The 17,534-nt window shown below is 41.3% G+C and overlaps 1 pseudogene; it reads left to right on the top strand.

The window, feature by feature from the left end:
* The first annotated feature begins 315 nt into the window (after positions 1–315).
* LOC103128480 (ADP/ATP translocase 2-like) lies at positions 316–1,452 on the top strand (annotated as a pseudogene).
* The last annotated feature ends 16,082 nt before the right edge of the window (positions 1,453–17,534 follow it).

Here is a 17,534-nt window from a genome sequence, read left to right as displayed (position 1 = left end):
CTTTAAGTACCTTAGACACAAGTCAATCCAGGCAAGAGTGATCAGTGAACTGAAAAGTACTGAGAGAAGAACCTCATAACTCATTATAATAATGGTTAAACCAAGGCGAAACACTGGAGAAATGAACCAGGACAAAAGTCCAGCTAAAAACCCCTCAAAGGTAGAAGCACTGAGATGAGATCAACATCCAAATGCTAATTAAGGAATTAGTTACAGGAGTGAGGGAAGAGTTTGAAAGAAATGTCATCAGAAATGCAGAAACACCAGAGTACCGGAGTTGCTGCCACCTTTTCTACCTGCACCACACTTGCTGCCGCCTCCTCCTTCCCAACATGACAGGGGCCTCCGTGTCCTTTGCCAAGGACTTCCTGGCAGGGGAGGTGGCCACCGCTATCTCCAAGATCGCCGTGGCACCCATCAAGTGGGTTAAACTGCTGCTGCAGGTGCAACATGCCAGCAAGCAAATCACCCAAATCACCGCTGACAAGCAATATAAGGGCATCATGGACTGTGTGGTCCGTATCCCCAAGGAACAGGGTGTGCTGTCCTTCTGGCATGGGAACCTAGCCAATGTCATCAGATACTTCGCCACCCAGGCCCTCAACAAGCAGATCTTCCTGGGAGGGGTGAACAAGAGGACCCAGTTCTGGCGCTACTTTGCCGGCAATCTGGCATCAGGTGGTGCAGCTGGGGCCACGTCCCTGTGCTTCGTGTACCCTCTCGATTTTGCCCGTACCCGTCTAGCTGCTGATGTGGGCAAAGCCAGAGCTGAGCGAGAATTCAAAGGCCTCGGCGACTGCCTGGTTAAAATCTACAAATCAGATGGGATTAAGGGCCTGTACCAGGGCTTTAACGTGTCTGTGCAGGGAATTATCATCTACCGGGCTGCCTACTTTGGTATCTATGACACGGCCAAGGGAATGCTCTGGGACCCCAAGAACACACACATCTTTGTCAGCTGGATGATCGCTCAGTCAGCCACAGCCTTCCTACCCATTTGATACTGTCCGACGTCGAATGATGATGCAGTCAGGGCACAAAGGAACTGACATCATGCACAATCGACTGCTGGAGGAAGATTGCTCATGATGAAGGATCCAAAGCTTTCTTCAAGGGGCCTGGTCCAATGTTCTCAGGGGCATGGGGGGTGCTTTTGTGCTTGTCTTGTACGATGAAATCAAGAAATTCACATAAGTCGTTTCATAGATTCCCCACCACCCGCTCTGTGAATAGGCATGCTGTATTATAGAACACATCTCAGCCTTTCTCAACAGACTGCTAGCTGTATTTATCATTGGCAACTCTTCACTGGTTGAAAATGGGAACCAATAATATTTACCTGGCCAGTCTTCTTAAAGTCATGCTGCTGATGATGATGATGGGACTCAGTTCTGTGTTTTTATTTCAGTCACTCCTGGTAACAAATTTGAAGAAATAAAAGAAAATATCTATCTGAAATATAAAAAGAAAAGAAAAGAAATGCAGAAACAAGTGAGACTCTGAAAGAAAGCACTATCTTGAGGTAATTATAGTGCTGAAAGCTGAAATAGCTGAACTAGGAGCACAACTAGCTGAACAAGCTAATACAGTATCAGAACTGCGTAACAATATAGCTGAGCTACAGAAAACAACAGAAAGGAGAGAGAATAGAATGAATGAGGCAGAAAACAGAATTAGCAAGACTGAGGATGAATTAGAGAAAACTAAGAAAGAAGTAAGAGATTTTTAAAAAAGAGACTAAGAGATACTGAAAACAACAACAGAGACATGTGGGATGACTTCAAAAGAAATAACATACTCATTATAGGCCCACCAGCGGAAGAAAGAAAGGGAGGAGGAGAAAACATTCTTCAGGACATTTCTTCTTCTAGTGTTTGCCACAATAGATGGGAACTTCCTTAGTTTAGACAACTTAAAAGACATGAAGGTTCAAGAAGCCCAGAGGGTCTCAGACAGAATTAACCCAGACTTAAAGATACCAAGACACATCATATTTATAATGAAAAGGAATAAGGATAAAGAAATGATCCCATGGGAGTCGGGCAGCAGCACAGCGGGTTAAGCACACGTGGTGCAAAACGCAAGGACTGGCATAAGGATCCCAGTTCAAGCCCCGGCTCCCCACCTGCAGGGGAGTCACTTCACATGCAGTGAAGCAGGTCTGCAGGTGTCTATCTTTCTCTCCCCCTCTCTGTCTTCCCCTCCTCTCTCCATTTCTCTCTGTCCTATCTAAAAATGATGACATTGATAACAGCGATAATAATAACTACTACAATAAAAAACAAGGGCAACAAAAGAGAAAATAAATAAATACAAAACTTTTGTGGTCTGGGAGGTGGCACAGTGATAAGGCTTTGGACTCTCAAGCATGAGGTCCTAAGTTCCATCCCCGGCAGCACATGTGCCAGAGTGATGTCTGGTTCTTTCTCTCTTCACCTTTCTCATTAATAAATAAATAAATTCTTTAAAAAGCAAAAAAGAAATGATCCTGAAGGCTACAAGAGAAAAATAAAGAGTCACTTACAGAGGAAAACCCATAAGATTAGCAGCAGAGGCCAGAAGAGAATGACAAGATGTCTATTGAGTGCTCAATGAGAAAGGCTTTCAACCAAGACTACTGTATCCTGATAGACTTTCATTCAGACTGAATGGAGGCATAATAACCTTCTCAGACAAGCAATAGTTGAAGGAATCAACTATCACCAAGCCTGCCCTGAAAGAAGTTGAGAGGTCTCCGATAAACAATCAGATCACCATAACCATGCCATATACCAGAACACTATAAAACTCTACAATAATGGCATTAAAATATCTTCAATTTATAATATTAATAAATGTCAGTGGCCTGAATTCACCTATTAAAAGGAACAGAGGAGGAAGATGGATCAGAAAACACAACACAACCATATGTTCTCTGCAGGAATCCCACCTAACTCAACAAGACAAACACAGATTCAAAGTGAAAGGATGGAAAACTACCATACAAACAATGGGCCACAACAAAAAAGGTCAGGGAAAGCTAAGCTCATATCTAACATGATACACCTTAAAATAAATAAAATTTAAAAAGATAGAGATAGACATTACTTAGTGCTCAGAGGATCAATCAATCAAGAGGACTAAATGATTATCAACATCTATGCACCTAAGGAGAGGCCATCTAAATACATCAAACATCTACTGAAAGAGCTTCAGCAATATATTAACAGCAATACAGTAATGGTAGGGGACTTAAACACCCCACTCTCTCAACTTGACAGATCATCCAGGCAGAAAAATCAATAAAGAAATGAGGGAGCTAAATGAATAGATAGATAAACTAAAACTATTGTACATTTTCGGATAAAAATGGTGATTTCATCATTTTCATCCCATCTTGGATGGAGCTTGAAGAAATCATGTTAAGTGAAATAATTCAGAAACAGAAGGATGAATATGGGATGATCTCATTCACAGGCAGAAGTTGACAAACAAGAGCAGAAGAGAAAACACTCGGCAGAACTTTGACTGTTCATTGGTGTATTGCACCAATGTAAAAGACTCTGGGGTGGGGGGAAGAGTTCAGGTCCTGGGACAGGATGGCAGAGGACCTAGTGAGGGTTGTATTGCTGTGTGAAAAAACAAGAAATGTTATGCATGTACAAACTATTGTATTTACTGTCAACTGTAAAACATTAATCCCCCAATAAAGGAAATATATATATATGTATACTTTTCCCATAATTGGGAACTACTCCCTTCCCTGATCCAGCTTTCTAGTTCTATTTCCAATACTGACACACCATCTCCTCAGACAGTCTTTGGCCCACCTGCATGTTGTCTGTCAGGCTCAGGCAAAAATTAATAGTCATGGGCCCCAGAATATACCTAAAATAGACCTACTAGCTTTTTCCAAAATGGAGACCCCAAATTTCATTGGCTATGGTCTTACCTTTAGCTACCTGATTTGCTCTGCTTTGTATCTTAATGCTTTTTCAACCACCAAGTTGCACATTCTACCGTGACTCCAGCCTAACTACACTGGACCAATGGCCTCACCGATGTGCTCTGGAACCCCACCTCTCCAGAACCCTGTCCCACTAAGGAAAAGATAGAAACAGGCTGGGAGCATGGATCAACCGGCCAACACCAATGTCCAGTGGAGAAGCAATTATAGAAGCCAGATCTTCCACCTTCTGCACTCCATGATTATCCTGGGTCCATGGTCCCTGAGGGATAAAGAACAGGAAAGCTTCCAATGGACAGGATTTGATACAGACCTCTGGTGGTAGGGATTGTGTGGAATTGTACCCATCTTATCCTACAGTCTTGTTGATCATTATTAAATAAATTTTAAAAAAAAAGAAGAGAAAGAAGAAAGGAAGGGAGGGAGGGAGGGAGGGAGGGAAGAAGGAAGGAAGGAAGGGAGGGAGGGAGGAAGGAAGGAAGGAAGGAAGGAAGGCAGGCAGGCAGGCAGGCAGGCAGGCAGGCGCCAGTTTTGGTGCACTTGGTTGAGTGCACACATTATGATGGACAAAGGAGCAGGTTCAAGTCTCCAGTTCCTTCCTGCAGGGGGGAAGCTTCAGGAATCGTGAAGCAATGCTGCAGGTGTCTCTCTCTTTCTGCCTCTCTCTGTCACTTCCCTCTCAATTTCTCTCTAATTCTATCCAAAATAAAGAGACAAAAAAAATTTTAGTATAGATCAGAAAAATAAACTGGGGATAATATATGCCAACTCCTGATATGCCATGTGAGTGACCCAGATTTGAGCCTGACCCCTACTGCGTTGAAGAAAGTTTCAGTGTTGTGGTCTATTTTTCCCCCACATTCCCCTCAAAATACTGTAAATAAATGAATCTTGGGGATGGGTGGTGACACACCCAGTTGATCACACACGTTACAATGTACAGGGACCCAGGTTTGAACTCCCCTACCCTACCTGTAAGGGGAAAGCTTTGGGAGTGATGAAGCAGGGCTGCAGGTCCCTATCTCTCTCTCTCTCTCTCTCTCTCTCTCAAGCCCTGCCCTCTCGATTCCTGTCTCTATCCAATACATATATAAAGATAATAAAAAATTATAAATAAATAAATTAATTAACCTTTTAAAAAAGTTGTGTACATGCAAACTCTATAATCAAAAGGATTTGTTGGGGGTGTGTGAATTTCCTAGAGGTTGACCTCACTTTATCCTATGCTACAAATCATTACTAACGTCACAAGTATAACATTTTATTTATTTTACTTTTTTGAATATTTTATGTATTCATTTATTTCTTTTTAAAGTTTTTTATTTTAAAAAATTATTATCTTTATTTATTGGATAGAGACAGCCAGAAATCAAGAGAGAAGGGGGAGCTAGGAAGGGAGAGAGTCAGAGAAACACCTGCAACACTGCTTCATCACTCGCAAAGCTTTCCCTCTGCAGATTAGGACCAGGGGTTCGAACCTGGGCCCTTGTATATTGTAACACGTGTGCTCAACCAGGTGCACCACCAGCAGCCCCAAGTTTTTATTTATTTATAAGAAAGATGAGACCAAACCAGATATCACTCTGGTGCATGTGCTGCTGGTAATTAACTCAGAACCTCATGCTTGAGAGTCCAATGCTTTATCCACTGCACCATCTCCCAGACCATGATTTTACTTTTTTATTAGTGATATAATATTAATTTACAAAATTATGAGATAACAGAAGTATAATTCCATACAGTTCCCACCACCAGGGTTCTGTATCCCCATCCCCTCCGTTAGAAACTGCAGTTTTTCTCCCAAGGTCACCAATATAGGCTGATTCTATAGCAATCTATCTATATCTATGTATAACATATAATATAATTCATTTTTTAATATTTCATTATTTTAATGAAAGAAATATACAGAGATAAAGACAGAGAGAACAGAGCACTGCTCACCTCTGGCTTATGGTGTTGGAGTATATATTACATTATTTTTATTATATTATATTATATTATATTGTATTATATTGTATTATATACCCTTTTTTTTATTATTACCAGAGCACTGTTCAGCTCTGGCTTATAGTGGTATAGGGGCTTGAACCTGGGACTTTGGAGCCTCAGGCATGAGAGTCTATTTGCATACCATTATGCTATCTACCCTCTGCCCTATACCCATTTTTTTAACAGTCCTGCCTTCACTTTGTTTCTAAGTCACCCATATATCTATTACTACTTCTGGGTGTCTTTCCCTTTTTTCTTCTTCTCTCTCAGGTAAGAAACCATGCTTGGCTTCCTCTGGTATTTTCCAGATTCACTTCCCTTTCACTGATGGTATAAAAACAAGATTCCTGGTGAAAAATGCTTAGGTTTCTGGTGGAAAGGGGGTACAGAGCCCTCTAGTTTACTATCTCCATCATTTACCCTTCTGGGAATGTGCACCAAAATTCTTTTTGGGCTGCAGAATAAGGGAGTTCTGGCTTCTGTAATTGCTTGTCCAATGGACATGGGCACTGACAGGTCACTCCATATCCCCAGCCTGTTTTTATCTTTCCCTAGTGTGGTGGGGCTCTGGAGAGATGAGGTTCTGGGACACATTGATGAGGTCATCTGTCCAGGAAAGTCAGGATGGAATCATAGTGGCATTTGCAACTTGGTGGTTGAAAGGTGGTAAGATGAAAAGCAAGACAAAATGTTTAATAAATAGAAGCCAGAAAGCAGGAATAGAGTAGATGAAAGTAGGAGCCTTAGGGTGAAAAGAAACTAGAAATCTATTTTAAGTATGTTCCTAGGATACCATGTCTTAGGAATCTTCACTTGAGCTTGATAGCTAATTCGGGGGTAGACTACAAATGTTGTCTGGGAAGATGGTATCAGAGTTGAAAATAGAACTATGAAGCAGAATTAGGGTAGAGTTGCTTGAAAACTTTAGGAAAATATATAAATGCAATGAACTGGATCTGATCTGGGGCCCATATCTATTCATATTTAGCAATGAAAGTTGTATAGCCTCCCAGTCCCTGTCAGACTGAGCGCATAGACTATAGTTATAGCTGGGAGCATTCTAGGCTGCACTCACTTCAGGACCAGTCTTTCTCAAGTGGAAGAGGAGGATGACCCAGCCTCCCTTCAGAGACTGGGGCAGTCCCTACCATTTTTAGTTTATAGTGAGGGTATGGACATAAAGAAGTCCAAAAAAGGGCTTATAATGATGTTCCTGATGTAAGTGACCAGTAGAGAGAGGGATCTACTAAAGGTTTAGGTCCATCAAATATCACACTTTAAATATAGCAGCAATTTAATGCTCACTTCACATTCATCTGAAATGTGGTGAATTTCAAGAATTATTGGACAAAAATGCATCTAAAATTATAGAACTTGAAAAACAAGAAACAAGAAAAACAAGAGAGTATTGAGTTGGTAAATAGCCCCATTACTGATAATTTGAATAAAATAAACATATATTTGTACACTTTTATTCTTCAAATGTGCCACTCTACCCCTCCATGCCCAGAAAGTGTCAGCGTTTTACAGCTGTATTTTAAAATGTCAGGTCTATGTCTGGCAACCTACAAGACAGTTAACAACAATATTTTATTCCCCAGGAATCCTCTAAGACAACCAAATCAGATGAACTGTGTCAGAAATCCAAAGGTCCTGAGCTCCCTGGATTGACTGATGTTCACTGACTAGTCAATTTTTTACTCTTTAGGTGAAGGTGTTTTCTTAGTTAAGAACCTTTCCAGAAAACCATCACTAAGGAAAAAAAAAAAAAAAAAGAAGAAGCAAAGTTCCAACCTTTGGACCCAGAGATGATTAAGGTAACTGTTTTACCTGATACACCATGGGGGAGGTTAGAAAAGAAAATATTTAGCTTCTGGCTGCTGACTTTGTACACAAAGTATAAGGGGCTTCTTGAGCCAGCCTGGTCCTGGAAGCCTACAGCACTCCACAGATGACCTTTTCAGCAAATAGCCTCAGTCTTCCCAAAAATAAAGTCCATGATCTTCTAGCAGGCAAATCATTGTAGTTAAGAGTTACATCTGAGGCTGGGTGGTAGTGCATCCAGTTGAATGCACCTGCTATAATGCACAAGGACTAGGATTCAAGCCCCCATCCCCACCTGCAGGGGGGAATTGCTTCCTAGCAATTCAGTCACTTCATCTGTTATAGGAAAGCATATTTGCAAGAGTTAGTGTTCATTAAGTATTAGTTACTAGTATTGAAAGTTCTGCTGTCCAAAGAAAAATGAGATCTTTCAGAGAAAATGGAAACTTTCATTTGTGGTCACATCTAAAAGTTTGCAGCCTGGGGTTCTCAAAATGACAGGAGCCTTGGGTGAGAGCTACAACTGCAAGCAGCTAGGAAAGGAGTTATAGGGAGTCGGGCAGTAGGGCAGCGGGTTAAGCGCATGTGGCGCAAAGCGTTAATGGACCGGCGTAAGAATTCCAGTTCCAACCCCTGGTTCCCCACCTGCGAGTCGCTTCACAGGCGGTGTGTCTATTTTTCTCTCCCCCTCTCTGTCTTCCCCTCCTGTCTCCATTACTCTTTGTCCATTCCAACAACGATGACGTCAATAACAACAACAATGATAACTACAACAATAAAACAAGGACAACAAAAGGGAATAAATAAATTACATAAATATTAAAAAAGAGAAAAAGGAAAAGGAAAGGCATTATAAAGGCAAACACCATAAAGGGGCTTTTCCAGTACCGAGGTTGATTGACTTGCATCCCCCTCATAACAAATGTTCCCTCTGAAGAAGTGTTTATTCTGCTCTTCTGTTCATTTCTTGATAGGTTTTCTTGGTTTTGTATGTTTTCTTTTTATTTTTAATTTATTTTGGTCTCCAGGGTTATTGCTGGCATTCAGTGCCTGAACTATGAATTCACTGCTCCTGGAGGCAAGTTTTTCCCTTTTGTTGCCCTTGTTGTTTATCGTTGTTGTTGTTATTATTATTATTTCTTTGCTATTGTTGTCATTGTTGCTAGATGGGACAGAGACAAATGGAGGAGAAGACAGAGAGGGGGACAGAAAGACACCTGCAGACCTGCTTCACCGCCTGTGAAGCGACTCCCCTACAGGTGGGGAGCCCGGTCCTTGCCGGGGGCTCAAACCGGATCCTTATGCCTGTCCTTGCGCTTTGTGCCACGTTGCGCTACCGCCCAGCCCCCATGTTTGGTTATTTATATGGGACAACTTCTCAGCTCTGGCTGATCGTGATGCAGGGACTTGAACCTGGGACTTTGGAGCCTAAGGCAGGAGAGTCTCTTTGCATAACCTTTATGCTATCTATCTATTCTTGTTTTGTGGTTGTGATTGTTATGCTTTGTGAATTCTTTAAATATCCTGGACATTCTCCCTGGCTGAACATATGATGTGTAAATATTTCCCCATAGTTTCTTGGCCTTTACGCTATCTTCCTAGAATCCTTTGCACGATGAGAGGCCAAGTGAAGGAAGAAACGAATGCGCAGGCTGAAGCGCAAAAAAGAAAGATGAAGGGAGTCGGGCTGTAGTGCAGCGGGCTAAGCGCAGGTGGCGCAAAGCACAAGGACCGGCATAAGGATACCGGTTAGAACCCCGGCTCTCCACCTGCAGGGGAGTCGCTTCACAGGTGGTGAAGCAGGTCTGCAGGTGTCTTTCTCTCCTCCTCTCTGTCTTCCCCTCCCTCTCTCCATTTCTCTCTGTCCTATCCAACAACAACAACAATAATAACTACAACAATAAAACAAGGGCAACAAAAGGGAATAAATAAATAAAATAAATATTTAAAAAATTAAAAAAAAAAAAAGAAAGATGAGGCAGAGGTCCAAGTAGATTTGTGCACCCACGGAAGCCACAGGAACAGAAATAAGGAATGCTGGAGGCCAGAGGCGCTGGTACAAATTGGACTTCTGTGCTGCAGCCTAGAACTTGTTTCAGAGGATCTAGAACCTCATCACCATTTGACCTTCATTGCTCACACCAAAAACACAGTCCCTTTTGCTCCTTTGCCTTGGACTTGACATTCTGGACTAGTTCTGCTCTCCTTGTGGCTGAATGTAACCCGTGTACAATAAATAACCTCTTCTGTTGATGAATATAGGATGCTCTCACTCTCAGGCCGAAGTTGAAAAACAAGATCAGAAAAGAAAACACAAGTAGAACCTGAAATGGAATTGGCCTATTGCACCAAAGTAAAAGACTCTGGGGTGGGTGGGTGGGTGGGGAGAATACAGGTCCATGAAGGATGATAAATGACATAGTGGGGGTTGTATTGTTAAATGGGAAACTGGGGAATGTTATGCATGTACAAACTATTGTATTTACTGTTGAATGTAAAACATTAAAAAAAATCTAAAAAAAAATAAATAAATAAAATAAAACTTGACACCTGCAAGGGAAAAGCTTTGCGAATGATGAAGCAGTGCTGCAGGTACATCTCTCTATCTATCTATCTCCCCCTCCCCTCTTGATTTCTGGCTGTCTCTATCCAATAAATAAATACGATAATAAAAAATATAATAAAATAAAATAAAACTTCCATGATCTAGCAACTCTACTGCTCAGTATAATCCAAACAAAATTTTTTAAAATCCAATCCAAAAAAGACATTTGCACATCTCTGTTTTTTTATTTTAAGATTTTATTTATTCATGAGGAAGATAGGAGGAGAGAGAGAGAAAGAACCAGACATCACTCTGGTACATGTGCTGCTGGGGATTGAACTCAGGACCTCATGCTTGAGAATCCAATGCTTTATCCACTGTGCCACCTCCCAGACCACTGCACATCTCTGTTTAATGAGGTTTTATTTATAACACAGGTGCCCAAAATTGGATGAGTGGATAAAGAAGATACGGTATATACACACAATGGAATACTAATTCAGCTGTCAAAAGTAGTCTTTCCATTTACATCAATATGGATGGAACTAGAGGAAAAAGACTTCAAACATACATAGGGTATAAAGAATCAAAGCCGGAAACAGGCAAAACCAAAACGAAACCCTGGATTCTGACTAGAGAACTGAAGTTACCAGAGGGGGACATGGTAGAGAACTGAAGGATCAAGGGGTTTCAATGGACTATTATGGAGAGACACTGGTACTTCAGTGGTATGTGTGTGATATGGTAATGGATATTTGAAGAGGTATGAACTGTAAACCTAAAACATCCAGTGTTGAAAATCAACATTACCTCAGTAAATAAAGGACTCTAATGAAGTGTGAATGTGCGAGGTCTTCTTCTGTAAAGGTTGATGGTCTCTCAGTTCTCTGTGACTACCTCTGCAGTGTCATAGAAATAGCAGGTAAACTTAGGGATGTGACCTTTTCAGTTTTTTCTGTGTCAAGCATTCACTGGCAATATCAATATGTTCTACTATCCACTGTGGCAATTTTTTTTTCTTTACTGGGGGAAATTAAAGGATGATTACAGTAAAGCTGTTGAAACATGGGCAAAATTTTTCACCTCCCCGTGATAGGTGCCTGCAAAGCACTCTCACCTCCAACTTAGGTCTTTTCCACCATGGTGAACCAGGGCCACAGTCCCACCCCTTTCAGCCCCCCTGCCCCTCTCTCCCTCCCCAAAGTTCCATGCTTTCCTGGCCAAGGGTTAGCTTGGCATTGTTAACTGTGACCTCTCTATGACCTTCCTCCTACCCCAGTTACTTCATCTCAGCCTAAGATATTTTATTACTGGATTCCCTTTTTTTAAATTTTTTTTATATTTCCCCTTTTGTTGCCCTTGTTTTTTTTTATTGTTGTTATTATAGATGTCTTCGTTGTTGGATAAGGACAGAGAGAAATGGAGAGAGGAGGGGAAGACAGAGAGGGGGAGAGAAAGACACCTGCAGACCTGCTTCACCGCCTGTGAAGTGACTCCCCTGCAGGTGGGAGCCCGGAGCTGGAACCGGGATCCTTAAGCTGGTCCTTGCGCTTGGAGCCACGTGCGCTTAACCTGCTGTGCTAATGCTTGACTCCCTGGATTCCTTTTTTTAAATTTTTATTTATTTATTATTGGATAGAGACAGAGAAATTGAGAGGGGAAGGGGAGATAAGAGGCAGAGAGAAACAGAAAGACACCTGCAACTCTACTTCACCACTTGTGAAGATTTCCACTTAAAGGTGAGGATCATGGGCTTGAACCTGTGACCTTGCACACTAAAGTATATGCGCTTATCCAGGTGTGCCACCTCCTGCACCCTCCACTCCTCCCATTTTTTTAATTTTCTTTTTATTTAACCAGAGCACTGCTCAGCTCTGCTTTATGGTGATGCAGGGGCTGACTTTGGAGTCTCAGGCATGACAATCTCTATGCATAACCATTATGCTATCTATCCCTGAACTTACTATTGGATTTTCCTCCCATCATTTTCATTATATGAATCCTCTAGTAAATTAAGATGATTCCTCTTCTCTTCTCATTAAGGAGTTATCAGTCTTTCCCACAGTCTATTCTATTGATGATCTTTCCTTCCACCATATACAATGGGCTCACTTATCTCCAAAATTTTTTTTAATTTTTTTATTATCTTTATTTATTGGATAGAAACAGCCAGAAACTGCCCAGAAATGAGGCCCCACATGTATGGACAATTAATCTTTGACAAAGGGGCCCAGACTATTATATGGGGGAAGCAGAGTCTCTTCAACAAATGGTGTTGGAAACAATGGGTTGAAACATGCAGAAGAATGAAACTGAATCACTGTATTTCAAAAATACAAAAGTAAATTCCAAGTGGATCAAGGACTTGGATGTTAGACCAGAAACTATCAGATACTTAAAGGAAAATATTGGAAGAACTTTTTTCCACATAAATTTTAAAGACATTTTCAATGAAATGAATCCAATTACAAAGAAGACTAAGGCAAGTATAAACCTATGGGACTACATCAAATTAAAAAGCTTCTTCACAGCAAAAGAAACCACTACCCAAATCAAGAGACCCCTCACAGAATGGGAGAAGATCTTTACATGCCATACATTAGATAAGAGTTTAATAACCAACATATATAAAGAGCTTGCCAGACTCAACAACAAGACAACAAAATACCCCATCCAAAAATGGGGGGAGGACTTGGACAGAATATTCACCACAGAAGAGATCCAAAAGGCCGAGAAACACATGAAAAAATGCTCCAAGTCTCTGATTGTCAGAGAAATGCAAATCAAGACAACAATGAGATATCACTTCACTCCTGTGAGAATGTCACACATCAGAAAAGGTAACAGCAGCAAATGCTGGAGAGGGTGTGGGGTCAAAGGAACCCTCCTAGGGCACTGCTGGTGGGAATGTCAATTGGTCCAACCTCTGTGGAGAACAGTCTGGAGAACTCTCAGAAGGCTCGAAATGGACCTACCCTATGACCCTGCAATTCCCCTCCTGGGGATATATCCTAAGGAACCCAACACATCCATCCAAAAAGATCTGTGTACACATATGTTCTTGGCAGCACAATTTGTAATAGCCAAAACCTGGAAGCAACCCAGGTGTCCAACAACAGATGAGTGGCTGAGCAAGTTGTGGTATATATACACAATGGAATACTACTCAGCTGTAAAAAATGGTGACTTCACCGTTTTCAGCTGATCTTGGATGGACTTTGAAAAAATCATGTTGAGTGAAATAAGTCAGAAACAGAAGGATGAATACGGGATGATCTCACTCTCAGGTCGAAGTTGAAAAACAAGATTAGAAAAGAAAACACAAGTCGAACCTGAAATGGAATTGGAGTATTACACCAAAGTAAAAGACTCTGGGGTGGGTGGGTGGTTGGTTGGGGAGAATACAGGTCCATGAAAGATGATGAATGAAATAGTGGGGGTTGTATTGTTAAATGGGAATCTGGGGAATGTTATGCATTAAAAAAAGAAGAAGAAGAAGTAGAAACGCAAAGCAGAAATTGACTGAGTTTGGAGTATGGTACCAAAGTAAGAAAGCAGAAGTACACTAGAGTTTGCAGTGAGTACCCTCCCTAATACTTCCTCTCCACTTTTCCAAGCTTTGGGTCCATGATTGCTCAACAATTTGTTTGGCTTTGTATGTTAACTCTCTTTTTAGTCACCAGGTTCCAGGTGTCATCAGGATGCTGGCCAGACTTCCCTGGACAGACGACCCCACCAATATGTCCTGGAGCTCAGCTTCCCCAGAGACCCACCCTACTAGGGAAAGAGAGAGGCAGACTGGGAGTATGGACCGACCAGTCAACGCCCATGTTCAGCGGGGAAGCAATTACAGAAGCCAGACCTTCTACCTTCTGCAACCCTCAATGACCCTGGGTCCATGCTCCCAGAGGGATGGAGAATGAGAAAGCTATCGGGGGAGGGGGTGGGATATGGAGACTGGGCGGTGGGAATTGTGTGGAGTTGTACCCCTCCTACCCTATGATTTTGTTAATTAATCCTTTCTTAAATAAAAAAAAATTAATTAAAAAAAAAAAAAGAAACAGCCAGAAACCTAGAGGGGATGAGGTAATATATATATATGTATATATATATACATATATATATATATATATATATATATAGAGAGAGAGAGAGAGATGGAGAGAGAGAGAGAGAGAAGGACCTGCAACACTGCTTCACCACTTGCAAAGCTTTCCCCCTGCAGGTGGGGACCAGGGGCTAGAACGCAGGTCCTTGCATATTGTAACATATGCACTCAACCAGGTGCATCACCACCTGGGCCCCAAAATTTTCTCTGTATGCAAGTTCCCATATTCACAGATTCAACATACTTTAAGTGCCAGTATGTTGAATCTACTGATGCAAAAACAGAGGATAAGGAAAGGTTCTTGGAGGGAATGGGGACACAGAACTCTGGTGGTGGGAACAGTGTGGAATTATACCCCCCCCCTTTTAAAAAATATTTTATGAGAAAGATGGGGGAGAGAGAAAGAACCAGACATCACTCTGGCACATGTGCTGCCGGGGATCAAACTCGGGACCTCATGCTTGAGAGTCAAAGCTTTACCTCTGTGCCACCTCCCAGACCACAATTATACCCCTTTTATCTTGTAATTTTATAAACCAATATTTTGTGAACTGTAGTGATTCTTCCAAGATCACAGATATAGGCTGACTATTATTTCTATACCTGTCTATATTTATATATATTTGCCCATTTACTCTATGGTCTCTTTCTTTCTAAATCATAGTTCCACCTATTGCTACTTCCAAATGTTCTTTTTTCCTTTTCTGTCTCCTGGTCTTGATGGAATTGAAGTTCAGAGCCCTCTGGACATCTTCTCCTGATATTTCTCCCCCACTGGGAGTATGGGCCAAAATTCTTTATGGGGTGCAGAAGGTGGGAGTTCTGGCTTCTGTAATTGCTTCTCTGCTGTACATGGGTATTGGCAGTTCAATCCATACCACCAGCCTGTTTCTATCTATCTTTCCCTGGGGCTCTGGAGAGCTGAGGTTCCAGGTCATCTGACCAGGTAATTGACCTTGGCATCATGGTAGCATTTGCAACATGATATCTGAATTCTTTCTTTCTTTCTTTCTTTCTTTCTTTCTTTCTTTCTTTCTTTCTTTCTTTTTTACTTATGAAGTGTAATGACCAATTGAAGCAATGAATTAATCTTGATGAAAAGACAAATCTTTCTAGTACTCTACCAGAATATATTATAATTAATTCATATGTTGACTTATAGTGAAATTAGTAAGAATATAAAGAAGAATATACTTTTCCCTTTTTTCCACTCATGAGATAGTCAGTTCTTTGTCTTCTTGTTGGGGGGAGGCCTTCAGCTTAGAAGAGGTAATAATACTTTGTATGTTTCTTGGAGTTTTGTGGGGAAGAGCTCAATCCATACAAAAAAAGTAATATGAAGGATTCCAAGGACAGGAGAAGGTTTGCCTGGACTCCTAAGTATTTTTTTGATTCCTGTAAGAACGTAAAATCAAGAGCAGCATTATGACTATCAGGAATAGGAGATTGGGCAGCCCAGGAGATAGCACAATAGATAAACTCTGGACACTCAAACAAAGTCCCAAGTATGATGCCCTGAATTACATGTACCAAAGTGATGCTCTGGTTTTCTTGCTCGCTCGCTATCATTAATATATAAATCTTACAGAAGAAGAAGGAGGAGAAGGAAAAGTGCAGGAGGAGAAGGAAGAAAAAGAAAGGAATAGGAAATTGGCTTAACAGACAAAGGTGTGATTGGATTCTGCTCTTTTGAAAATCACCACCCAATATTAGCATGAGACCATGGAACAGAAGATGATTGTCAATGCATAGGCTCCATTCCAGACCAAGTTAATCGCTGAAAATAGCACCTAACACTGCTAATTTTTTTACATCTACCAAGGGTGCTTGGTGCAGGGTGGTGGCGTACCCAGTTAAGTGCACACAGTACTATGCATAAGGACCTGGGTTCTAGCCCCTGCTCCCCACCTACAGTAGGGACGCTTTACGAGCAGTGAAGTCGGTCTACAGATGTTTATCTTTCTCTCTCCCTTGTTTAATCCCAGAAGAGGGGAGGCATATACCAAGGGGATGGAGCATCTGGTATCTAGTACCCAGTGGTACTAGATACTCTGCTAGATACTCTGCTAGATCCTCTGGTATCTAGTACCCAGTGGTACTAGATACCAGAGGATCTAGCAGAGTATTTAGCCGAGTATCTAGCAGAGGGAATCAGGTTTATGATGAAAGCAGTGGAGACAAGAGACTGTAGCCATGTGTAAATCATTATTCTCCCAATAAAACCATTAAAAATAAATATAGGGCCAGGCAAGTGCATTTGTTACCATGCACAAGGACCCTCATTAAAGTCCTTGGTCCTCACCTGAAGAACAAAATAAGGGTGACCTTCACAAGAAGTGAAGCAGTGCTCTCTCTCTCTCTTTTGTCTCTTTCTCTCTCCCTCTTTTTTTTAAAAAAATATTTATTATTGGATAGAGACAGAGAGAGATTGAGAAAGGAAGGGGGATAGAGAGGGGAAGAGACAGAGAGACAGACATCTGCAGTCCTGCTTTACCACTTGTGAAGCTTTCCTCTTACAGGTGGGGACCAGGGGTTGAACCTAGGACCTTGTGTACTGTAATGTGTGCACTTAACCAGGTGTGCTACCACCTGGCCCTCCTTTCTCTCTACCTTCCATCTCTTGGCCTCTTTATCCAATAAATGAATAAATACATAAAATATTCAAATAAGTAAATAAATAAGTTTTCCAGGTAATTCTCATGTGTAGCCCAGACAGAATGTTTTTTCTTTTTTTTTTTTTAAGGTTTTACTTATTCATGAAAATAGAAGGAGAGAGAAAGTACCAGATATCACTCGGGTACATGTGCTGCCGGGGATTGAACTGAGGACCTCATGCTTGAGAATCCAACGCTTTATCCACTGCGCCACCTCCCAGACCACACAGAATGTTTTTTATTAGACAATATTAATAACCTTATAGATCCATACAAACATGGTTACTAAAGGAAGAACTCAAAGGACATTGAGTTTATTTTATTTTATTTATTTTATTTAGATGCAGACAGAGAGAAAGAAACATGAGAGCACTGCTCAGCTCTGGCTTATGGTGGTTTGGGGGATTGAACCTGGGACCTGGGACTTTGGAGCCTCAAGCATGAGAGTCTGTTTGCATAACCATT

The sequence above is a fragment of the Erinaceus europaeus genome, chromosome 18 (assembly GCF_950295315.1).
Source record: "Erinaceus europaeus chromosome 18, mEriEur2.1, whole genome shotgun sequence".
NCBI classification, from domain to species: Eukaryota; Metazoa; Chordata; class Mammalia; order Eulipotyphla; family Erinaceidae; genus Erinaceus; species Erinaceus europaeus.
Note: the sequence above shows the minus strand (reverse complement) of the source record. Positions and strands in the feature narration are given on the sequence as shown.